General features: G+C 41.6%; 1 protein-coding gene across 12 annotated transcripts in view; it reads left to right on the plus strand.

Moving 5' to 3' along the window:
- LOC113098628 (neurexin-3b-beta) overlaps positions 1–27,308 on the plus strand; it is a 257,272-nt gene that overhangs the window by 211,499 nt on the left and 18,465 nt on the right. The gene's annotated exons all lie outside the window — the stretch shown is intronic.

Genomic DNA, 27,308 nt, shown 5'->3' on the forward strand with positions numbered 1-27,308 from the left:
TCAACAGGTTGGTCAGACAATTTTAGCATCTCAAAGGGAAGCTAGTTATGTGGAAGGAGAGAATAGAGGTGCACAAACACAGAGGTTAGATACTTCTAAGACATTATCAGATATACCTTCACTTAACTTGACTGGAGTGAGATTGGTCATGCAGTCAGACGCAAAGGAGCCCCCAGTTGACCGTGGAGATTCATCAGACAAGCTTGGGGTGCATGAATGGGAGGAGCCGATGGACACATATCTGCGAAAGAGAGGAATACCAGTAGCAGAGCAACATCAGGAGATTCTAAGCAGTTTGATGGGTAAAGCTAAAGATGTTGTCAGAGTTACTCTTCGTTGTAATTCAGCTTTAAACCCAGTTGAGAACCCAAAGGTTATCATAGATATCCTGAAAGAGCAGATGTTAATGAAGTCAAAGCGTCATGTTACTTCAAGACATGTCACTACTCATGTTCAGACGTCACAAGATGTTGATGAAGTGGATGTTGGCTTTTCAACAGAACCAGTTGAGTGTAGTCGAATCAGTACAGCACACACTATAGATAGTGATGACAATTGTATGAGAACTCTGATTAATCGTCTTGATCGTGCACTGTCTCAAATTGTCCAAATGCCATCTCACCAGCCCCAAGGCAAGCTCTGTAGAGTATGCAAATTGCCGGCGAGAACATCTCTGCTTTGCGTGCTTCCAGCCTGGTCATAGTAAAAGAGACTGTTCAAGTGACAGGTCGAGACCTGGTCTGACAACATTCAGGGGCTCTTCAGGTTTAAACTAGATGGCTCACGTTTGGAAGGGGGATGCGTGGGCACAAGCGAAGAACCCCTAGAGAGTGTTGATCTCCATCACTTATATGAAAATGCATGTGCACAGGCTCCCACTGGAACCAAAGTGATAGCACAAAATGTCCAGGCCGTTGAGGCATTTGATGAATTGTTCTATGCACCAGTCAGTATAAATAATGTGTTTCAAATTAACGTAATGCTTGAAACAGGGTCCATGGCCTGCACTTTCAGCGACAAAGCATAAAAGAGGATGATAAGTGAGAATGTATTGCCTCCACCATCACTTCTTCAACAGGAAGTCATTCTAGTAGGATATGGAGGTAAAGTGACAAGGCCAAAGTGTATGTATGAGGTTGAATTGAAAATTTATGGGGAGAGTTGTCTAGTGCCTATTCTCGTTGTACCTGGCCAGCGGGATGATTTAATCATTGGCACAAATGTGATCAAATTCCTCGCACATCGCATGAAAGGCAACAGTGATTATTGCCGACTTCTTTCTAAGGAGACAAAGGAGCCGATGGCTGGATGTGAGCAGTTCCTTGACGTAATGGCCAACACTTGTCGGTGGAAGGGCACAGAGTTGCCAGACAGTGTGTTACTCTTTTAGCAAGACAGGAGCACCTGGTCTGGGGAAAGTTGCCAAAAAATGTCCCCATGTCACCAGGAAGCACAGTTGTAGTGGAACCAACGACTTCAAGGTCTGTATCAAGAGACATCATGATCGGGTGAGTTATCACGCCATTGTGGGGTGATCGCTGGGTTCCCGTAAAAGTCACCAACATCTCTGACAAGCCAATTACTCTCAAGAGAAATCGCAAATTGGCAGATGTATCGCCATGTGTCGCCGTGGAGGACTTTGAACTTTTCCAGGGATAGAGTCGAACTGAGATGTTTGAGAAGGAGAGTCAGTGCTTACCTAATCCATCTTCAGATTTCAGACAGCGACTGGAAACTGTTGGTCTTGCTGATCTTGACATCCAGTCTTGTTCTGTCGACCTTGGGACAAAAGAGAAGTTAGTCCAGTTACTGGAGAGATACAACAATGTGTTTTCCAAGCATGCTTTGGACTGTGGAGAAGTAAAGGACTTTGTTCACCGCATTCGGCTAATGGATGAGCGTCCATTCAGACTCCCTTATCGTAGAGTGCCACCTGCACACTACCAAAAGTTGCATCAGGTTCTGTCTCAGATGGAGGTACAAGGGATAATTAGGAAGTCTGTAAGTGAATATGCTGCCCCGTTAGTCTTGGTGTGGAAGAAGGATGGGGTTTGAGGATATGCACAGATTTTTGATTGTTAAATGCCAGAACGATAAAGGATGCACACCCACTTCCACACCAGTCTGACTGTTTAGCTGCTCTGGGCGGAAACACACTTTTTAGCACCATGGACCTGACATCAGGATTTTATAATATACCCATGGCCGAAGAGGACAAGAAATATACTGTGTTCACGACTCCTGTAGGGCTACACGAGTATAATAGGATGCTGAAAGGGCAATGCAACAGCCCAGCCTCCTTTATGCGGATGATGGTAGGCATTTTTGGAGACTTAAACTTTAGCAGCTTGTTATGTTATCTCGACGATCTGCTGGTGTTCGCTCCAAGTGGACAAGGGCGTTGGAAAGGCTGGAGGTTGTGTTCAGTCGCTTGAGGCAGCACAACCTTAAGTTGAGCCCTAAGAAATGTCATCTGCTGAGAACCTCTGTAAAGTTCCTAGGTCACATCATAGACCGGGATGGAGTTTCTGTAGATCCTGCTAAAGTCAAGGTGATCTTGAAGCTCTCCAAATTTGATCTGATGGAAAACGACAGATGCACCCCATCAGTGCAAAGAATTAAATCCGTCCTTGGTTTGATCCTTTATTATCCACATTTCATTCCTGGATGTTCTTCTTTGGCAAAGCCACTCTTTGCTCTTACGGCTGGGCAGAGAAGGAAGAAAGGAATTAATGGAGATATTAAAGCAGGAACTTATAGGAAGCTCAAACCCACGGATTGGATGAAGGAATGCGATCATGCATTATTTAGTCTCAAGGAGAATTTGCTACAAAGTGTGGTACTGGCACATCCTGACTTCACTCGACCTCTGATTCTTGCAATAGTTGCTTCGTTAGACGGTTTGGGAGCTGTATTATCTCAAGTGCCTGCAGGCGAAGAGCGAGCTCGTCCAATTGCATTCGCAAGTAAGACCCTGAGCAAATCACAGAGGAACTATCCAGTTCATAAGCTTGAGTTTCTGGCACTTAAGTGGAACGTATGTGAGAAATTTAGCCATTGGTTGAAAGGCCAAACATTTACTGTTTGGACAGACAACAGTCCACTCACATACATTATGTCTAAGGCAAAACTCGATACTTATTAGCAACGTTGGGTGTCAAAACTGGCAGCTTACACTTTTAAGCTGAAGCATATAGCAGGGACGAAAAACTTAGTGGCAGACGCTCTGAGTAGAGACCCTTTTGTCAAGACTGTGAGCGTCAGGCTAATGAGGGAGCGATATCGTGATTTGCTTGTGGAAGCCGAAGAGGTTGATGGAGATGGAGTTCGAGAAGCTTTTCTTCAAGGTGCTCAGAACCTACAAATCTGCCCTCAGTCCTGTCTTGCCTCCCCCTTTGACAGCACCACTGTCAAAGCCTGCTTAAGTTTACATGATCAGTGGGAAGAAACATCAAAAGCAAGAGCTGTGCAGATAATTCAGTATTATCAAGATCTAGTACCTGCTGGTGCTGATACCCTTCCTATGATTACTGCAAACGAAATCAGGGACTTGCAAGAGGCTGATTTGGTCATTTCAAAAGTTATGTCCTTTATGAATTTAAAGCGTCAACCATCAAGACGAGAAAGGGCCAATATGAATTCCAGAGCATTATCTCTTTTCAGGCAATGGGATAAATTTAAGATTGTAGATGGAATACTGTACCGAGTCACACAAGATCCACACAGTAAACATAAGCGGTATCAGTTGGTCTTACCTTCCAGCCTTAAGGACCAAGCTTTGACAGGATTACATGACTTGGCGGGCCACCAAGGGCAAGCAAGGACCACCCATCTCGCCCGCCAACGATTCTTTTGGCCAGGAATGGGGCATGATGTTTGTGGATATATCAAGTGCTGCCAAAGGTGCATTCTAGCCAAGGCTCCAGAACCATCCGCACGGGCCCCACTTGAAAGTATCAAGACCTCCATGCCTATGGAGCTGGTATGTTTGGATTTCTGGACTGCTGAGGATGGGAAAAAGCGTTCCGTTGATGTGCTTGTTTTGACAGACCATTTCACGAAGTTGGCTCACACCTTTCCTTGTGCAAATCAATCAGCAAAACAAGTCGCAAGGAAGCTGTGGGACCGTGTATTCTGTGTGCACGGATTCCCAAGTCGCATCCATACAGACCAGGGAGCCAACTTTGAGAGTACCCTTCTAGCGGAGCTTTTCAAACTGTCAGGAGTTGCCAAGTCTCACACCACTGCATACCACCCAATGGGAAATGGGGGGGTAGAGAGGTTTAATCGGACCTTGGGGAGTATGCTTCGAACTCTGCCTCTAAAAGAGAAGCACAAGTGGCCAGAGCAAATTCAAACGTTGACCTTTGCCTACAATGCTACAGGCCATGAAACAACAGGGTATGCTCCTTTCCAGCTTATGTTTGGTCGAGTACCAAGTTTGCTGGTGGATGTTATGTTCAGACAGGTACTACATGACCCTGTAGTTGTTGATCATGGTACTTGCCTAAAATCGTTGATGTCGTACCTCCATGAAGCTGCTGAGATAGCACAGCGACATTCTGAAAAAGAGCAGAGGAAACAGGCAAATGGTTACAACAAGAAAGTCAGAGGGACATGTCTGGATATTGGGGATCGTGTGCTAGTAGCGAATAAAGGAGAAAGAGGAAATTAGCAGATAAGTGGCACCCTGTAGTATACACCGTAGTGGACAGGAACCTGCAGACGCACACTTACAAACTCAAGGATGAGAAAGGGAATGTGAGGATAGTTCACAGGAATTTGATGTTGGACATACGTTTCCTACCTGTTGAGTCACCTGATGAGGAGGAAAGCTTCCTGATTTCTGCAAGAGAGTCAGAGGATGAGTCCTGTAGTGCTAGGAGTGAGTTCTGCGTCGAAAACGTCGATCCACCAGACCTGGAGGAGAGAACCATGAGATGGGTTAATCAAGAGTCTGAAAGCCTTCTAGTCCAGAACTTGGATGTTGAGGAAGCCATGGGCACAAATCATAAAGAGAATAGTAATGGCGATCTTCCTCAAAGTGAAGCTGAAACCAGTCCAACATCTCTTGAGGTTAACCTTGACAGTGACATGGATACACAAGTTCAGGCTGACATTCAAATTGACACTGACACTCAAGTTCCAGTTCCTGATGTTCAGGGTGTCACAACAAGGGCAGGTAGAGTTGTGAAGAAAGTGAACAGATTAATTGAGTCAATGGTTCAGAAGCCTTTTAAACCTCCAAGGTGTAGGGAGTCATTTGATGAAAAGACATAATGACTCCAAACAAGAGATTTGAGGGTCAGGTCATATTATGGTGTACCAGGCATCATAATCTTCCAAGATGATCTTAGGCTTGATCACCCTGAGGTTTTTCTTGGCCCATTAATGGGTAACTCACAAGTTGAATTAATGAATGTTTCATTGTGGACCTGTACCAGGTGATGGGGAGTCAGTGAGGATTTTAGTGAAATCCGGAAGGGGTGAATGTAACGAGTTATAGTGAATACAGTTTGAATGTAACACATTTTTCTTTTTCACTAAAATCCCTTTTATTGTATTAAGCCCCTTTCACACTGCACGTCGGACCCGCAATATTCCCGTAACATTGCCTGGTCGCCTTCTGTGTGAAAGCAACCACGTCCCGGAATTGATTACCGAATTGTACCCGGGTCGGGGACCTAGTAACATTGCGGTAATCGATCCGGAACGAGCGCTGTGTGAACAAAAGCCAGATCTAATTCCGTATTGAAGTGCGCGACTCTTTTACCGGCTGTTTTAAAGGAAGATCAACATTCGCGACGAAAACATATGTGCAAACTGTAATGAAGCAGAGATCAGTTAGTTCCTCACTTTCCGCGCTGACGCCGAGATCGTTTGCTTGCTTCAGTGAAAGTATAACGTGCCAAGCATTGTCGACTCGTACATTACACGTCACGCGCTGATGTCACGTGTCGTTACGGGATCTTCATATACCGGGTCATCACTGGCAGTGTGAAAGTGCCAAATCTAGCGACCAGGGAACAATTAAAGGAACACTTTACCCCTGTATTTGCCGTTATTGATTTATTTCTGTTTTTCTTTGAGCAGTATATGTCGATACTGTTATTTATTGTTTAGAGACTTTTATTATGAAAGTTCCTGTTGGCGCTGTACTGACGCCATTTTTAATCGAGTGCACGCTTCTCTTCAGTTCGCATTGTATTTGCTAATGAGAGGTAAGCGTTTGTCAGAGCTCTTCATTTTATCTGTGAATTAGGTTTGCAAAGTGTATAAACTGACTAAATATTTTATTATATGTGCTTCTGTGACTGTATGCAGTGTTGTATTATACATTTTATGCGTGAGTGGATTAAGAATATGAAGTTGTATCGTGTGGGCTGTATGATATGCTTTTGAGTCATTAATTAGCTAACAAATATTATATCATACAGGAATGTCTTTGGAATGCCCATGAGAGAGATTTGAACTTTATTCATATTAATCCGCAGGTATTTCACTCTTATTGTTTATTTTCTTTTATATTCTTGTACTATGTTAATACTCTGTTTCAGTGTTAATTGTGTCTTTCTCAATTGTTATATTCAATTGTTAAAGTCAGTTCGCATTGTATTTGCTGATGAGAGGAATGTCTTTGGAATGCCCATGAGAGAGATTTGAACTTTATTCATATTAATCCGCAGATGGAGTAAAGTTATTGCTGGGCGTCACTGTCAATAAATCCCCTTTGGTGAGCAGAAGTGAAAGTGTCCTGAGCCTTCTTACACACAATGCACATGATAGTAGCAGCGGTCAGAGAAGGACCGGTTAAACATGCAATATTGTAATTCTAAAATTCACGTTGTACTTGCAAACACTTTGTATGCATGCTGGAGTAGTTGATTGTTGCCTATGAAAGCACTAGTACAGAATGACAAACATTTCGCTGTATTTATGTGCGCATGCCCAGTAGAGCCAAACGTATCCCTTCTAGCCTTAACTGTGCCAAGGTATCAGTCATATACTTTTTTTGACCACAGACAATAATGTCAGCAAAAGCAGCATTATTAAGTAAATAATATGAAAATAAAGTACATAAAAATTATTTGACCTTACAGCTCCAAACTCTGTTCTAGAGGGCCAGTGTCCTTTTATAGTTTAGCTCCCAGGGTCGGGCTGGGGGTAAAACCAGTACTCATTACCAGGGCCCCAAAGGAAGAGAGGGCGCTTGAAAAGTATGAATCTGAAATATATTTTATTTTACCTGGATATTTTCATGGGTGGGGGGCATGGGGGCCCATCAGGACAGCCTATGCATAGGGCCCGGGATCTTGTGTAACGCCCTTGTTAGCTGCAACCCTAATTATACACACTTGAACCAGCTAATCAAGCTCTTACTAGACACACTAAGTCTTGACTCAGTCTCGACTAGTCGTGGACTTGGACTTGACTTGGACTCGACAAAGCTGGACTTGACTACAGCTCTATATTATTGTCAATGAAATGCTATAGCGCTCATAAAAGCTAATTGATCTGTAATGCATTATAAAAGTGATTCAGTGAAACAAATCACACATTTTATGAGCGCTTTATTTTTGCTGATTTGATTTGTGAATTTTGTAAGACACTCTCACATTAATAGCAAAATTAGAGGTCCAGGTTTTAGCCTTAACAATCTTAATAAATATAGTCAAAATAATTCTACAGGATTGTTTTCAGTCCAACAAGATCTCAGGTCAATTTCAGGTTTAAGTGTATTTTTTCTTTAAGATGAGCTCTCCCAGATAAATTTCCAAGCCCTCAGGCTGTTTGATTCATGCTGTGCCCACAAATTAATTTTCCATAGGTCTCAATTTTAGTTCTCACTTGCTGCCTGTCAGCACAGACAGCAAGAGAAGTACCCGTAGAAGCTGACAGGTTTTCCACCCCCTGAGGCTCCCAGGCTGTGACCGATGTTAGGCTGTTCTGAGTGGTATGGGGTCCAGCAGCTACACTTGTAAGGTGCTATTTGGCACATCCCTCTGATTCCTCACAGTTGCAGGGACCTCCAGGGTCTGAGAAATAAGAGTTTTGCTATCATATTAGACGGTAGACCAATCTCACGCCTAATTAATTATGGGACTCCTGGTAGAGGTCTTGAAACACATTTGATCTCTTGTATAAGAGTAGTGAGAGCGTGCATATCCATTCATCTCCAGGAGGGGTTTTAATTGTGCCCCGGGCTACTGTTTGCTCAATGATGCTTCTACACACTAGTGAACAAAAGAAGCAAGAGGCATTGTAGAAATGCTGGCACGACTGAAGACCACTCTCTGAGCACACAACCATATGTTGTTTAGTAGTGGTTTTTTTTTTTTTTTTTTTACAAAGGGTGCAGTCAGTGCCCTTTCAGATTAAGCATGATAGGAGTATCAATACTAATAGCTGCAAGCATTTTCTAGATGTAGTTAGGCTCAACCTGAGTGTCTCAGAGACAAATTTGTCGGAAAGGTAAAGGGAGCATTCCCACTGTTAGGAAACCGATATATATCTGTCGTTCCAAATGAATGTGCATCTTCAGTAAGCCTGTCTGCTGTTTTTGTTCAGACCAACGTGAAAATTAAACTATGTTTTTACACAGCTGTAATGTGATCTGGTGGATTGACAAAAAGATAATGCATTCTAAACATTTAAAGGGGTGGTTGATCAGCTTTTTTCAAAGGTTTGATTATGTTTATGGAATGTAGTCTAATGTGTTCATGCTTAGGTATATATATATATATATATATATATATATATATATATATATATATATATATATATATATATATATATATATATACAGACCAATATATATATATAGTACAGACCAAGAGTTTGGACATACCTTCTCACTCAAAGAGTTTTCTTTATTTTCATGACTAGATAGATTCAGACTGTAGATGCATCCATCCAGACCACATTCTTCACTAATGGGAATATTAAACTTCAAAAAGCTATGATTTCAGTGAATAAATAAAGTGCTGCACATTTCAAAGTAAGGTGCAGTGCTGCATTGTGCACTACCATTACTGGGGAAACCAATATATATCTGTCGATCCAAATGAATGTGCATCTTCAGTAAGCCTGTCTGCTGTTTTTGTTCAGAGCAACGTGAAAATTTAACTATGTTTTTACGCAGATGTAATGTGATCTGGTGGATTGACAAGAAGATAATGCATTCTAAACATTTAAAAGGGTGGTTGATCTGCTTTTTTTTCAAAGGTTTGATTATGTTTATGGGATGTAGTCTAATGTGTTCATGCTTAGGTAAAAAAAAAAAATATATATATATATATATATATATATATATATATATATATATATATATATATATATATATATATATATATATATATATATATAGTACAGACCAAAAGTTTGGACATACCTTCTCATTCAAAGAGTTTTCTTTATTTTCATGACTATGATAGATTCACACTGAAGGCATCAAAACTATGAATTAACACATGTGGAATTATATATGAAATTATATACATAACAAAAAAGTGTGAAAATATGTCATATTCTAGGTTCTTCAAAAAAGCCACCTTTTGCTTTGATTACTGCTTTGCACACACTGGCATTCTCTTGATGAGCTTCAAGAGGTAGTCACTTGAAATGGTCTTCCAACAGTCTTGAAACAGTTCCCCAAGAGATGCTTAGCACTTGTTGGCCCTTTTGCCTTCATGCTTACATAATGCTAAAATAAAATCTTATGTTCATGCTAAGAATAGCTTAAAGTCAGGCATTTAGTTTATTCCAGATTCTAGCTCGTCATCATTTTGACAAAAGATTTGATTTGTCACACATCTGACATGTTTTAAATGAATTCGTAAATTAAAAAAATTAAAAAGGCAGAAAAAATTTAAATACACATAGTGTAGGAAATATACTAAAATTATTCATTGATAATCTATAAATGACTTGCACGAAAACCAGCAACCGTACACCAACATAATGTCTCTCTCTCTCTCTCTCTCTCTCTCTCTCTCTCTCTCTCTCTCTCTCTCTCTCTCTCTCTAGGCTATATAATAATAATAATATTAATAATAATAATAATAATTATTATTATTATTATTATTATTATTATTATTATTATTATGTAAAGTATAATCTTATTCGTATAATGCAATATAATATAATAAAAATATTATATTGTATCCACGTTGTCTGGAACACAGCATAAGTTAAACATTTGGGATAACAACCAATGGTTTCTGAAATTTGCATAAAGTGCTTTATGAATAAAACTCAAAATAGAAAAGTAATAAATAATAGATGTGCTAATTTCTATTCATATATGCCATTTTTTTAAGTTCCCTCATAGTTCAAAATGCAGCATATTGTCTAAAACAAAAGTTATAACTAGATCTTCACATAAACTGAAAGTGATCTGCACTTCGCTACAATAGCCTTACAATAGCCAATAGACCATGCAGATTTTGATAGATGTGGACACCATAATAAAGCAGCCGTGTGCCAAAGGACCAAAAGGCTCTGCCTCTGTATGGTTTGTGTCAAACTTTTCGTTGATCTGACTGTTTGATGAAGAGATAGAGATTAAATGTAGTAGTAATAAACAGGTTAAGAATCTGTAGGACTCTCACGTTTTTAGGACTGTTATTATGGTTGACCAATCAGCGGAGGGGGGGCGTTTCATTACCGCCCACATCTAGGGATCGAATATTCAAGTTGTTTATTCGTTTTCTGTCCCTGAAGGTAAAAACGAAACCGAAGTCTTAATTTTTCGTTTTGTTTGGACAAATGAAAAAAAGAAAATGTGCAGTTTTTTCATTTTTCAGATTTCAATATTAAATTAAAAAACGAATTATACGAAGGTACACGGACCCAGCTCTGTATTTACTAGTTCTTCCAAGTCTTCCCATGCTACCTCAAGTAAGGTGTTCCTAGTTATTTGTTTGTTCACACGCTCTTGATTTGTTTTCTCCCCTTGTGGAGTTTTTATTTTCCATTGTGGTTTTGTTTTCCCATTATCTCTCTTGTTATTAATTCCTCTGTCTGAGAAGAACTTTTGTTGGATTTTTTGGCTTGCAAAGTCCTTTTTTTTAATAAACCAATATTGCTTGAAGTACTGCCTTGAGTATTTCAATTGGGTCCAACAGATCCAACTGCTAGGACGGCATTAGCAGGAGGAGCTCTAATTTTCCCCATCACAGCCCTCCTGTTGCTGTATGGGGACAGGCGTTTCCCAAGAGCTCGGGGCAAGAGGAACAGAAGTGGCCGGAAGCACCGCAGTAGAGACAACGACGCTCCCTCATGCGACGTTCCCTCTCGTTTGGAGAAAGCCTGGAACGGCCCAATTGCAGGAACTGGGGAATTTCTGGAGGAAGGAGCACAAACTGGAGAACCGGATCTCCTCAGAGGAACTTGGGACTGAGACTCCTTGCGACGGGCAGTCCTCCGCTCTCTCAGACGATTGTCTAGACGGATGGCCATTGCTATGAGGGATTCAAGATCTTCAGGTGTTTCTCGAGTGGCTAACTCATCTTGAAGGGGCTCAGACAACCCTCCCTGAAAGCAGACCATCAGTGCCTCATCGTTCCATCCACTTTTTGCAGCTATGGTCCGAAACTCAATGGCATAATCTGCAGTGCTTCGGGGACCCTGACGGAGAGTGATTAGGCACTTAGAAGCCTCCCAACCACTGACAGGATGATCAAACACTCGCTTGAACTCTTCCACGAATGCCATGTAAGACTTACAACAGGCGTCCTGGGATTGCCAAACTGCTGAGGCCCAAGAGTGTGCTTTGTCCGAGAGAAGGGTGATAATGTAGGCAATCTTAGAGCGATCCGTGGGGAAGCTTGATGGTTGGAGCTCGAAAGTGAGAAAACACTGGGTGAGGAAACCCTGGCAGGAACTGGGATCTCCAGCAAAGAGCTTAGGAGGCGGTAGTCGGGGTTCCGCCACAGGAGAAGGCCTGATGCCACTCTGAGGTGATGCAGAGGAAGGTGAAGAACCCGGGAGGCGTTCAAATAGCTCGCGGATGGAGCTCATCACATTAGCCAGGAGTTGAGAATGTTTGGTCATTAGCTCTTCTTGTCGGCTGAGAACGGCTTCATGGCGCTGAAAGGATGCCTCATGTTGAGCAATCACTGCCAATAGGTCCTTGGAACTGCGTATTTCTGGGTCCATGAGTGACTTGGTTTTTCTGTCACGGGCCGGGCTAGAACTTGGGTCTCTGGTGTGGTGGGTGAGAGATCTGCCATCTGGATGTGCCACTTCTGTTGCTCTTGCCCCGAGCTCTTGGGAAACGCCTGTCCCCATACAGCAACAGGAGGGCTGTGATGGGGAAAATTAGAGCTCCTCCTGCTAATGCCGTCCTAGCAGTTCCAGTTACGTTGTCCTGGGAGGGCCACCAGCGTCAGGTCCAGGCTATGATTGATTCTGGGGCTGCAGGCGACTTTCTAGACCTATCCTTGGCGAAGAAACTTAATATCCCCACACAACTTCTTCCTCACCCACAGGCAGTTACTGCTTTGGATGGCAGACCTCTGGAACCGGGCAGAGTTACAGAGGCCACTCAATCCCTGCGACTTACCATCTTTCAACACCAGCAGGAGGAGACCCTCTATCTTATTGACTCCCCTGAGTACACTGTTATCCTGGGTCACCCTTGGCAGTGCAGACACAATCCCCATATCGACTGGCCCACTGGCACTATCTTAAACTGGGGCTCTACTTGCCAACTCTCCTGCCAACTTCAGAGTTCCCCAGCCCCTTGTCCCGAGTTTCAAGAGTCTATCGACCTGTCTCGAGTCCCCAGAGTTTATCATAAGTTTAAGGCAGTGTTCAGCAAGTCCCCGGTCTCCTTACCACCTCACCACGCTTATGACTGTGCTATTGAATTACTCCCTGGCTCTTGCCCTCCCAGGGGTCGGATCTTCTCCCTGTCTCCCCCAGAGCGCTCAGCTATGGATCTCTACATTAAGGAGTCCTTGACAGCCGGTATCATCCGTGCCTCAACCTCCCCAGCTGGGGCAGGTTTCTTCTTTGTTCAGAAGAAAGACGGGGGTCTTAGGCCTTGTATTGATTACCGGGGCCTCAACAAGATCACGGTTCGAAATCGATACCCTCTACTGCTCATGGCGACTGCCTTTGAAATGCTTCAAGGATCCTCTGTTTTCACTAAACTGGATCTCCGCAATGCTTACCATCTTGTGCGGATCCGGCAGGGAGACGAAAGGAAGACTGCCATCAACACCCCCCACAGGCCACTATGAGTATCTCGTAATGCCGTTCGGACTCACCAATGCCCCCGCAGTGTTCCAAGCACTAATTAATGATGTCCTCCGGGACCTTCTTAATCAATTCGTCTTTGTATACCTTGACAATATTCTCATTTTCTCAAAGTCACTGGAGGAGCATGAGGGGCATGTAAGCAGGGTTCTCCAGAGACTCCTTGATAATCACCTCTATGTAAAGCCAGAGAAGTGTGAATTTCATGTTACCCAGGCTCAGTTTCTCGGATTCATTGTCACTCCTGGCCACCTGGAGATGGACCCTAAGAAGGTAGAGGCGATCCACAACTGGCCCATACTTACTAATGTGAAGGAGGTACAACATTTCATTGGCTTTGCAAACTTCTACAGGAAGTTCATTAAGAATTTCAGTTCTGTTGTTGCCCCCTTGACAGCACTTACTAAGGGAGGAGGTACCAAGGTTCATTGGAGTCCGGAGTCCGTTTCACTTCCGCTCCTATTCTTCTGATCCCTGACCCAGACAGACCTTTTGTGGTGGAGGTGGATGCCTCAGAGGTGGGGGTGGGGGCCATCCTGTCGCAGAGAGGTACAGATGGAAAGTTAGACCCTTTGTGCTCAGGCTCCCTGGAAGATCAGTATTCAGTTCGTCACTACTCACATTTAGAGAATGACAGTGAGTATACAGTATAAGCACAGGGTAAAAACACACTGCAGTTTCTTTCTGATTCTGTAATAAAACATCTCAAGAATGATTTATTTTCTGAATGTGGTTGCTGTCTGGATGATGGTTTGGAAGCTCACGCATGTCTGCATAAATAAGCTAATGAAATAACTTATTTTTTAGAACTAAAAGAGCATTCATGTCCATCTTCACAGGTTGTGATTTGAGTGTTTGTCGTGATGAAGTACAATTAGATACTGATTGAAAAATAAGGACATAATTAATAGCTTTCCACAAAGGTAGTGACATGATGGATTAGACTTGTTTGACTTGGAAGACTTGTTGTATGGTCTACTTTTATGGTTTTTATTGAGTTAATTGCCATTGTTTGGAAAAGAGAATCTCCCATCCTGGATTTTTCTTATCTTACACATCGAGTAATATGGGTTTGGAATGATTTGGAACTCTTCCTTCTCTACAATGACTTTTGATTTATTTGGAGTGTTTCAAAATGTGCTTATCCTTTCATTTCCCATTTTGATCTATTCTGAAATTTGCCTCAAATCTCAAATTACCTAGAGTTCTGCATTAGCAGCGAACTCTGTTTTTCTTGTATAAAATACTTTTCTATAGTCATTCTGGATTCCAATCCTCTGTACTATGCCCATCTCTGCCTTTTCTCTGTCATGAGGTTCTCTGTCCAGATTTCCCTTTTCCTCTGCATCTCCATTACAAACAGAGCACGTCAGCAACTGGACTCTTAATTTTTTTTTTCCTTTTCTGAACTCGGCTGTAATTGGAACATCCTGTTGGGCCCTGTCACTCTCTAATTTTAGTCAGCGGGTCTCAGCGCGACAAGGGCAGTTCTATAGGGCTGTTTTTCACCACTTTTCTGATGACCTTGAACACTGCAGCAGAGGAGTGATTAAAGATCAAGGCCGAAGACCATTTCCTTTGCCCTGGAAGATAAATTAACCTGTTTGAAACTGCCTGCTATATGGCTTGGAACAATTAGAGTGTGCTGAGGGAAGACCGCAGGCTTGTATTGTGTATGAAAGAAGATAAGCAAATACACTTCACATCCCACTTTTCCACTCCTCTACCTATAGTATGTGGAATTAATGATGCAAATATAACATTTGCCATGAGTCACACTGTACACAATACAGTAGTACGGAATTGCAACTGTTGATTTTGAACAAATTATTTTGTTTTCAGAATGATGTTTCATTTAAATGTATAATATAAAAAAAAAAACAATTGTGTAAAATAGGAAGAAAAATCTTTTTGCCTAAGGGTTAACAAAATAAGCTTATTTAAATATAGATTTTCTGAGAACTAATCACAATAACTTTCACAAGTTTAAGGTTTTGTTTTTCTTTTCTTTTAAAAAAAAAAAACTTAATAAAGCAGATTGTATCTGTGTTTGTAATGGTCCTGGAGTTTATGGAACTCCCCACCTAGTGTAGTGCTAAGGAAATTGTGGGTTATTGTTTTTCTATGGCCCTTCTATGCAGAAACCAGAAAATAATGTTGACTTTAGAAGACAAATGCATCATGACCACACAACATCAGATCTTACCCAGTCAAAAATATGTTTAGGGTTGAGGAGTGAACAATGAATTTTTGCAATGCCACTGATTTATTTTCATTTATTTACTGTTCTCAATACACACTGTTTAATGGAAACAAGGATCACTGGCCAGGCTCCTAAAGGATACAATATAATGCTTTGTTATGTCTACCATGCAAACAACAATGCATATCATTGGCTAAGTTTACATGCAAGCAAATAATCCATTTGTAATTGCATTGACGACTCAATCGGACTGAAAAGGCTTCATGTAAACACCTTATTTGATCTGAATTAAATTTTGATCGAATTGAAAGGGGTGGTTTATTCGTTTTCTAATACAATTGAGAGTGCATGTAAACATTCAATTGGACTGAACCCCAAAAGTGAAAGTACTGTGCATGTGCAATAACGCAGAAATAGCATAATGACGTATGACACACGGAACAAGCGGCTCTTCTTTTTGAATAAAGTGTTGTATAAATGTGTGTGCTGTCATTAGAAAACCCCTTTCACTCTGCAACTGTGAAGTGGAGCCGGACAACCAGTCCTTGTTTTGGATTATTATCCAGAGGCAAACCATTTTGGAAAACACATGGGGAGGAGCATTTTTACTGCATGATAAATATAAGCAGCACAGCACAGGATAAATATTAATTGTAAATATTAAATGTAAAAAACAAATAATGAAACTGTGTAGGTGTAATGTTTGATCAGGCTCCAGTCCATTAAAGGGAGCCTTCACCTGAACAACCAAATGTGAACCACCCAATGCTATTACTGCCGTTGATGATGGTCCTGTCGGTAAAGATCATATCACTCATAAAACACTTCCCATAAAACCTAGAGTTGGCCTGTTTTACACGGAAGAAATCACTCTTTATGTTATGTCATCACCATGAAACAAAGTTATCCTAGGATATCCATGGTTGTCTAAGCACGACCCACAGTTTTCCTGGAGGGAGAAGAAATTGGTCAGTTGGTCACCTCATTATCACTCTCACTGTCTGGAGCTGCCCACCAAACTTCCAGTCTGCACTACACATCTAGCCAAGAATCAATTTTCAGTACCCACTAATGTCCCTATTGATATGATGACTGGGCATAGGTTTTATCAAAGAAAAGATTATTGTATTGATTATCGAGCAATCAACACTATAACTGTTAAGAATCGCCATCCTTTGCCTCTTATCCCTTCTCTGGAGCAATTACGTGAGACCAGCTATTTCACTAAATTGGACCTCAGATCTGCCTACAATCTTATCAGAATATGTGAGGGTGATGAATAGAAGATGGCTTTTCTCACCAGCAGGGGGCACTATGAGTATTTGGTTATGCCATTTGAGTTGGCCAATGCACCTTAAATTTTCCAGTCCTTCGTTAATGAAGTTTTCAAAGATCTCTTGAATCAGTATGTGATTGTCTACGATTTCCTGATCTACTCTTGCTCCATGGAAGAACATATCTCTCATGTAAGAACTGTTTTGTCACAACTGGTGTAAAAGCGTGAGTTTCATGTTACATCAATTAAGTTCCTGGGATACAATATTAGCTAATCAGGAGGTGAGATGGCTGACACCAAATTTAAGCTGTCACGGACTGGCCCATACCCAGCATGGTCAAGGATGATTTATAGGATTTGCAAACTTCTACCGTAGACCCATCCATGATTTCCATAGCTACACCTGTCACCTCACTACTTAAAGGAAACCCAAGAAGATAGCATGGACGGAGGCAGCTACTTCAATCAACAATCAATCAACAAGCTCAAGTCCAGTTTCACCACAGTTCCCATTCTTAAGCATCCAGATCCTAAACTTCCCTTCATTGTTGGGGTTGATGCCTCCAACTGTGGAATCGGTGCTGTCCTATCTCATGGAACACCAGGCAAGTTACACCCTTGTGCATTCTTCTCATGAAAGTTAACTCCGGCCTGAAAACAATTACTACTGAATTATTATCCATCAAGGCCACAAATACCTAAAGTGTATCAAGTATGCCAAGCGTTTGAATCCTCGTCAGGCAAGATGGGCACTCTTTTTCACTCATTTTAATTTTGCAGTCACATACTGTCCAGGGAGCAAAAATAGTAAGGCAGATTAATTTTCACGTATTCATGCTAATTCACATATGAGACCAGAAACCATCTTACGACCCTCCATCATCATCGCACCCATCCAGTGGGATATTATGGAAGAGATTCAACATGCCCAACGCAAAGAGCCATCCCCTCCAGAGAGCCCAACTGGAAAAATGCACAAACTGCACACATCCCCTGCTTCTGGACATGCTAGAATTAATCACACCACTGCTTTGGTCAGAAATAATTTTTGGTGGCACACATTATCTGCAGATGTCAGTAATTATTTAAGTGCTTGTCAGATCTGTGCTCCGTCACGAACACCTCGACAATTGCCTGCAGGACTTCTAGAAGCACTACCAATTACCCAACGGCCCTGGTCACACCTATCTACTGACTTTGTCACTGATCTCCCTAACTCTCAAGGATTCACCACCATCGTGGTCTCCATTGACCGCTTCTCTAAGCCTTGTCGTCTCATTACATTAAAAAGGAATACCCACTGCCATGGAAACTGCCCAAGTTTTGTTCAATCAAGTATTTAGGATTTACAGACTACCAGATGATATTGTTACTGATCGAGGGCCACAGTTCACATCCGGTGTCTGGAGAGCTTTTTGCAAACATTGCAATGTCAGTCTCACATCTGGCTATCATCCTCAAGCTAATGGTCTAGTAGAGCATCTTAATCAGGAGATTGGTAGATACTTGAGATCATACTGTAGCCAGGAAAAGGAAAAATGAAGCATATTCCTCCCATGGGCAGAGTCTTCTCTGTTTCCCTGGTCTGGGGAGCCATCTGAAGTGCCTGCTGTGTATGATTGGATTAGAAGAAGTGAACAGGTCTGGGGCAATGCTGATGTCCTTCTCCACCACCATCCGTTTAGAGTTGCCTGCTAATTACCGCATCTCTACTTCCTTTCATGTGTCCCTCCTGAAACCGGGCCACTGCCCATTGAGCCCCCAAGCCACTGACTTAGAACTGCCTCCACCACTTGAGATCGAGGTAGCTCCTGCCTACCTAGTCCGGGAGATCCTAGATTCTCACAGGGGGAGGGGCCAGATGCAATATCTCATTGACTGGGAGGGATATGACCCGGAGGAGAGATTGTGGGTAGCAACTAAGGACATCTTGGATTCATCGCTTATCAGACACTTTCACCAAACTCACACAGACCAAGGGGTTGTCCTAGAAGAACACCTAGAGGTGTTCCTAGGGGGAGGGAATCTGTAACGTTTGATCTGGCTCCAGTCCACCAGAGAGAGCTTTCACCTGAATATTGAACTCTGCCACTTCCTGTTCCTGCCACATCAGTCCCTGTCTTGTCATTTCCTGTCACCCTGTATTGTGTCATGTGTTGTGCCATGTGTTTTACTGCCACATTGCGAAGTATTGCCAGTTCACTGCCTTACTAAGCGTTCTGACATTGTTCCATTGTTGATTATTATGACCCTTGCTTTTGCTCTTTTGACTCATGTTTTTGGATTACTGTTTTGGATTTGTCTGCCTGTGGATTGTTTTGCCTGTGTTTTGACCAAAGCCTGTGACCTGACCATGAGTTGTGACAATCTTTTTTTGATCAGATCCTTTAATATAGACCTGTTTATGGAATCCACTCGGCCTAAATACTTACAGTAGGAGAGTGGTTATTATGTGCAAACAGTAAAAAACTCTCAAACTATATTTTTGCAGTGTGCGCATGTAAAAAATAAAAAATCAATTACGATTTGAAGCTTCTGACATATAAACGTGCACATCCACCAAATCACTTTATTTAGTGTTCATGTAAACACTACATTCAGATTCATCAATCTGAATGAATTTAGTCTGATTGAACCAAAAATTGTGCATGTAAACTTAGCCAATCTGATCTTGTTTGTTCTTCTGACTGTCCTGGAAGACAGACTTGAAGTGGCAGGCCTTTGACAGGGATATGGTCTGATGGCATCGATTGTTTGTAATACAAACTTTTCTCGTGTCCAACTGTCAAAGCCAAGATCTGACATAATAATGCAGATCAGAAGTGACCCGATCAAAACAAATGCTTGAGAAGGCTATTTCAGGTAGAGGTGAAAGTGTACATTTGAAACAGACATTCTTAAGTTTGAATGAGTCTAGAAAATGAGATGGAGAATGATTTCCACACAAAATGAGGAATATTTTGCTCCCACAAAAAAAAAAAAAAAATATATATATATATATATATATATATATATATATATATATATATATATATATATATATATACAGTATTGTTCAAAATAATAGCAGTACAATGTGACTAACCAGAATAATCAAGGTTTTTCGTATATTTTTTTATTGCTACGTGGCAAACAAGTTACCAGTAGGTTCAGTAGATTCTCAGAAAACAAATGAGACCCAGCATTCATGATATGCACGCTCTTAAGGCTGTGCGATTGGGCAATTAGTTGAATTAGTTGAAAGGGGTGTGTTCAAAAAAATAGCAGTGTGGCATTCAATCACTGAGGTCATCAATTTTGTGAAGAAACAGGTGTGAATCAGGTGGCCCCTATTTAAGGATGAAGCCAACACTTGTTGAACATGCATTTGAAAGCTGAGGAAAATGGGTCGTTCAAGACATTGTTCAGAAGAACAGCGTACTTTGATTAAAAAGTTGATTAGAGAGGGGAAAACCTATAAAGAGGTGCAAAAAATGATAGGCTGTTCAGCTAAAATGATCTCCAATGATCTCTAAAATGGAGAGCAAAACCAGAGAGACGTGGAAGAAAACGGAAGACAACCATGAAAATGGATAGAAGAATAACCAGAATGGCAAAGGCTCAGCAAATTATCACCTCCAGGATGATCAAAGACAGTCTGGAGTTACCTGTAAGTACTGTGACAGTTAGAAGACGTCTGTGTGAAGCTAATCTATTTTCAAGAATCCCCCGCAAAGTCCCTCTGTTAAAAAAAAGGCATGTGCAGAAGAGGTTACAATTTGCCAAAGAACACATCAACTGGCCTAAAGAGAAATGGAGGAACATTTTGTGGACTGATGAGAGTAAAATTGTTCTTTTTGGGTCCAAGGGCCACAGGCAGTTTGTGAGACGACCCCCAAACTCTGAATTCAAGCCACAGTACACAGTGAAGACAGTGAAGCATGGAGGTGCAAGCATCATGATATGGGCATGTTTCTCCTACTATGGTGTTGGGCCTATTTATCGCATACCAGGGATCATGGATAAGTTTGCATATGTTAAAATACTTGAAGAGGTCATGTTGCCCTATGCTGAAGAGGACATGCCCTTGAAATGGTTGTTTCAACAAGACAATGACCCAAAACACACTAGTAAACGGGCAAAGTCTTGGTTCCAAACCAACAAAATTAATGTTATGGAGTGGCCAGCCCAATCTCCAGACCTTAATCCAATTGAGAACTTGTGGGGTGATATCAAAAATGCTGTTTCTGAAGCAAAACCAAGAAATGTGAATGAATTGTGGAATGTTGTTAAAGAATCATGGAGTGGAATAACAGCTGAGAGGTGCCACAAGTTGGTTGACTCCATGCCACACAGATGTCAAGCAGTTTTAAAAAACTGTGGTCATACAACTAAATATTAGTTTAGTGATTCACAGGATTGCTAAATCCCAGAAAAAAAAATGTTTGTACAAAATAGTTTTGAGTTTGTACAGTCAAAGGTAGACACTGCTATTTTTTTGAACACACCCCTTTCAACTAATTGCCCAATTGCACAGCCTTAAGAGCGTGCATATCATGAATGCTGGGTCTTGTTTGTTTTCTGACAATCTACTGAACCTACTGGTAACTTGTTTGCCACGTAGCAATAAAAAATATACTAAAAACGTTGATTATTCTGGTTAGTCACATTGTACTGCTATTATTTTGAACAATACTGTATATATATATATATAGATAGATAGATAGATAGATGGATAGATTTGATGTCACTGCGAAAACAGTATCACTTTCAAACATGCTGTAAATTCGGTCCTATTCCCATTTCAGTTTCTTTTGAAAGATCTTTGTTATACACTGAATGTGAATAGTGCAGATCATTTCCTGAAGGAACTCTGAATTTAGATGGCTTTATGTAAAAGTGTTTTGTTAGTGATATTATACTGTCAGTTTATCTTCTGAAAATCTTTTAATTTAATGACAGCATTTGTTTATTTTGAAGAGGTGCATCAAGATTTTAACACACCACCTCTCAAGTGTGCTCATAATGGGGAGAAAACATGAACTTCACCAACATCATTTAGCTTGTTCTGAATCAGATCCAAGATAGCTAATAACTCACTACTTTATTATTATTATTTCTTACACTTACTATTAACATTATTGCTTTTACTTCTACTTGAGATACTATTTCTAGCCATATGTGCACTTTAATGAAAGACTGAGTTGCTGTCTATTTTTCAAATCAGTCACTTATGATGTACCATTTTAGCAATTATAGTTCTGCTCTTACAGGGAGTAGACAACTAAACAGCACAAGTTTTTGGTGTTTTGTTCTGATAGATTGTAAACTTTTACATTCACACAACATGTCATTGTTAAGTCTACCCTTTACTTAAACAGAATGCACTTTGTTGTTCCGAAGCTGCACTGAAAAAGGAAATAAATATATTGTTAAAAAAAAGAACGATAACTATAAAGATAACTATATTAGTGTCCACACCAGTGGAGAATATCATTTGTTTATTCCAAGCACACACTCATCTGTTGCTTTAAATTCTCAAGCTCGTTATAGCAGAATTGATTCTGATTGGCTGTCAATGGTTTTATCGTTCATCAGCTGAAAAAAAAAAAATCATTCTGAAATTGATTCCAATGATATTGTTTCTCTGTGCCTTTGTCATTATAGCTGTGGTGTGGACTCTGCTGTGAGAACTATATCTTGATCATTATCTTGATTTATTATTATTATGTTTTTTTTTATTATTATTATTTTACTTTCTTTTATTTAAAACAATTTGAATTACCATTGCGTACAAAATGTGCTCTATAAATAAACTTGCCTTGAGTTGCCTTTATAGTTATCATCCTTGGTGTGAACAGGCCTATTGGCTAATACATATTACTGTTTACTAGGGAGTGTTCATGAGAACTCTGCAGTGACACCAATGATCGATAATGTAAACCAGTGGTTCCCAACCTTTTTCAACTCGCGGCCCAGCCCACCAAACACATATGTTTGCGCGACCCACTAAAAAAAAATAATAATAACTGACCCCGCTATTGTTGGTTTAATAACTTAATACTCAGAAACTAGATTGTTAACTGTATTTATTGAATGAACTAGGGTTGTCGCGATCTCTTTGATAAATTTTGTGATTTGATTTTAATCACAATTTTGACACACAGATATGCTTTACAGTCATAAATGCATTCAGGATGAATTTGAAACATATTTCCAAAAGAAAACCAATTAGAGCTTTATCAAAAAGTTATAATGTCTCTACAACAGACATAAGTCAAAATAATCACTATAGTAAAGGTGTAACAAAATTTATAGACTTATGGCAAAAAAAATATATAAATAAATAAATCCCATGTCCAGGTATTTTTTTTCTTTTTTACCATGCATTTTTTATAGAGCTCATTAATTGTAGCTGTGCCTCAGATGTTGAAATAGATTTGTTATACATTATACAGGTTCACACGTACTCCGTTTGCAGTGTGTACAGTATGTGTATGTGGTGCAGAAGCAGCAGCGAGAGCACATTAATGTAACGTGAAGACACATTAAATTAATGCGCGAGCACAAATCTCTCAGCTCACACGCAGATTTCCTTTGCTTTGTCACAAAACCAGACACGCATGCTCAGATACACGCTGAGAGAGAGATGTCCGGAGAGAGTGTGCGCACTTAAAATGTGTCTCCTCTCACTTTAACTGCATCCTGTGCACTCACAACTCTCTCTATGCCCATGTGCTAGATATTAATTATTTTCACCTGCAGGAGTCAGGACCACAGGTTGAAAACCACTAATGTAAACCATGATTGGCTATGATTATGCATAATCATCATTGTTGAGCTGAGCTACAGACCACACCCTTTCTGCCCGGGTGGTTTTGGTGCTAGGTGTGGCACCCAGCCGCAGATAGTTAATTAGTCACCAGGTGGGAAGGATCTAGTGATTTTAAGGGAATCAGAGTCACTCACAGGATAGAAAGCAGGTTGGCAAGATGTGTGGAGAAACTGGGCCTGAAAAGTGATATTGCAGGACTAAAGCTTGTTTGAACAAGGAAGGAGTCGGTGAGCATTTGTTTGTAAAGTGTGGTGGATTTTAACATTTAAGTAAATCATGTAATTATGCTTAAGGAAAAATGTGTTTAAATGTTATGAAATCATGTTTGGATTGTAAGCTAAAGTGTTATACATTTAACATTTATGAAGGTAGTTAAAAGAAATGTGTTAAGATTTTTAAGGAAGCTGGAAGTGAGAAATTGTGGTTTTATAGATTAAAGCTGTTAGAGTTTAAGGGTAGAATTATTTGAGTAGTGCTTTAAAAGTGTCTTCAATTTATTTGGGTGCTCTAGATATGGGGTTTTTCTTTCAATGTATTTTCAAGACTAATTTGTGTTTAAATTTAAGTATTTGATCCTGGGTTTTGATGCTTTAATATGGTTACTTGGGTTTATTGTATATTTTCTTGATTACTTGTATTTGTGTTTAAGGTTTTTTACCTGCTTTTGGCCATGGCAACTTTCAAATAAAAGAAAGAAAAGAAAGAATTGATTCCTGGTCATTGAGTAAAATCCAGTCCAAACCTTCAAGAGCAAGCATACCCTTTCAAGTGGGGGAAATTGCAGGGTTGAACTTCACTAGAGTGAGGGAACTTGACAGTAAAAAACCGCTGTGAAGACTGGAACAAAGAATCCTGAACAGCAACCAGCCAGGCCTGATAAAACAGGAAATCCTCTCACCCAATCCTGCTGAAAAGATGGCTGACTCAAAGACACTGGAGCAGCTAAAGAGCAATAGGACATCCGCAAAGCGACAATTCTCACGGCTGGCTAACAACGTAGTCCGAATGTATGCCATCACACCTGAAGAGGAGCTCAGGGACAGTTTCAAAAAGCTCATAATTGAGGCCAACAAGGTCATGGAAGCCAATGATGATGTAGGGGCCCAGTACCTTGTAGAAGCCGAGCTGGATCCAGATTCCGAAGGAGTTCCCAGGTTGAATGAGCAGCAAAAGGCCGACATTGGGAAAACCGCAAGTGAGTGCGAGATGAGGTTGAATGAGCTCAAAGAGCTTATCCAAAAGACACTCTGGACCAACTTTGGAGAAGAGGAACTGACAATGGCAGTGAAGGCTGCGGAGGAGGAAGTAGAGAGGGTGGTATCCTTTGGACCTGGTGGAAATAAAGAGGTTTATGACTTCATGTTTGATTACATGGAAAAACTGGTTAAGAGGGCAAAAGAGCTGCACGCACAGTGGAAGTGTTGGGCTCCTGCCGCTGAACGACAAGGTTTCCAGCTGCGGGTCAGAGGTCTTGAGCAGATCATCCCCAAGTTAATGTCAAGAAAAGCTGAGTTCATTCAAGTAAAAGCTAAAGAAGACGCCGAAAGAGTTGTGAGTGCAGCTTCTATCAGCTATCCAACAGCAGCCATTAGACTGAAGCCTACTTCCCTCCCCAAGTTTACTGGCATCAGGCGAGACTTTCATCGCTGGAAAAGGGACTGGGAGGCCCTCCAGAGGCAAGGAGAACCCACTGGGTCAAAAGAAGTCAAAAAGTTTCAGCTTCTTGACAGCTTGGATGAGAAATTAATGAGAGATCTTCGATTGATGACCTATAACACAGCAGATGACATTCTTCGTGTCCTAGAGAATCGATTTGGAAGCCAAACTGCGATTGCTATTGAAATAGTAGAGGAGCTCCAGAGACTTCCAGCTGCAAAATGTCACCAGCCCAAGAAAATTGTTGAGCTCATCCAAGCCGTGGAGAAGGCCCTTGAAGACCTGAGTGACCTGGGTGACACTGGTGCTTTAAAGAATCCTCTGGTGACAAAGTCGATTGAAAGTAAGCTTCCAGATGCACTGAAGAAAGAGTGGCTTCTTTATGCAGCTGAGAGAAGCAGTACTGACCCAGAGAAGCGCTTCGACTATCTTCTGGCCTTTCTCAAGAGTCAAGAGAGCATCTACGAACAGCTGGATCAATTGAGGGATGAAGAGCCACTGAGGAAAGAAAACCGGCCTGAACAAAGGCAGGCTAGGACCAGAGCATCAATCCAGTCAAGTAGCAACCTCTCAGGATGTGTAATCTGTGGGGACATCAAGCATAAGAAGAAACTGTACTTCTGCAAAAGGTTTCGTGTGCTCAAGCTCACAGAGAAGAAGGATGCGGTGCGGAAGCTGGGAGCCTGCTGGAAATGTCTGGAGGTCCATGACGAGGGTAATCACTGCAAAACTTTGTTTCTGTGCAAAAGTCCTGATTGTAGAGAGCAGAGAGTTGCAGACCATCACTATTATCTGTGTCCCAGTGCTGAGGTATCCAGAGACAGTACAGCTCAGAGGAGGAGAAAAACCACAGTGGGAGGTGAGAGCTGGAGGAATTACACCGAGACCCAGGAGGAATTCTTCAGAAAACTCTCACCTGAATTAGCCAAACAGTGTCGGGATGCATTCTGTAACACGGCAGCGAGCACCTCCCATCTTGCAAAGAGTCATTCAAGTCTTCTGGTAGAGAGGGGCCTAGCGGAGTGGCCTGTCATCATGATGCTGTTGGAGGTAACAGCAAATGCTGGGCAGAAAATTGGAACCCTTATCGACCTAGCTTCCGATACAAATTATATCACCCATGAGGCAGCAGGTCGGCTCAATCTCAGAAGTGAAGACATCACGCTTGTAGTCCATGGTGTAGGAGGCATGAAAGCCTTTGTCAAGACAAAGCGGTACCTCCTGAAAATTCGGGTCAACACCTTAAGAGGCACTCTCAGATCCCACCAGCTGGTTTGCTATGGCCTAGACAGCATTGCAGACATTCAAAGACATGTGTCTGCTAAAAAACTACAAGAGTTCTTCCCAGACATTCCACTCAGTGACCTGGCAAGGCCAAGGGAGATCCACCTCCTTGTAAGTCACAAGGAAGGACAGCTGGCTCCGCAGAAAGTCCGCACTGTGGGGGACCTTGTGTTGTGGGACGGACCAATGGGAAAGACCGTTGCTGGAACCCATCCTGAGTTGTTCGAGGCGGTAACTGTTTCAGCCCACACATCGAGAACGCATTTCGCAAGGTCTATGAGAACTGCTGCGGTAAAATATGAAGAACACACCTGCGTGATTCCCATTAATCGTCAACAAAGCCAGCAACTTCAGGGATTCAGTTGTGGGACTACTACGTCTAGCTTCCTCGAGTGGTGGAAATGGGATAGCATCGGTGCTGGCTGCATCCCAAAATGTGGGGGTTGTCGCTGTGGAAACTGCCAGCCAGGCGGCAAAGAAATGACCCTCGCAGAAGAAAGGGAGCTGGAGGTGGTAAAGAATGGGCTAACATATGTAGTTGCTGATGAGCACAGTGAGACTCCTCACTGGCACGCCAGGTACCCCTGGGTAGAAGATCCAGCCACATTACCAAGTAATAGGTGTGCAGTTGAGGCAACTTTCCTCAGGACGGAGAGGCAGCTGACCAGGGAGCCGGAGTGGAAGGCTGCCTATGCTGCTCAAGTTCACGAGATGGTCGAGCGTGGGGCGGCAATGAAGTTGCCTAAAGATGTCCTTCAGACATGGACTGGCCCAGTGTGGTACATTAGCCACCTCATCGCACCCAACCCACA

This window comes from Carassius auratus, unplaced genomic scaffold (genome assembly GCF_003368295.1).
Source record: "Carassius auratus strain Wakin unplaced genomic scaffold, ASM336829v1 scaf_tig00216591, whole genome shotgun sequence".
NCBI classification, from domain to species: domain Eukaryota; kingdom Metazoa; phylum Chordata; class Actinopteri; order Cypriniformes; family Cyprinidae; genus Carassius; species Carassius auratus.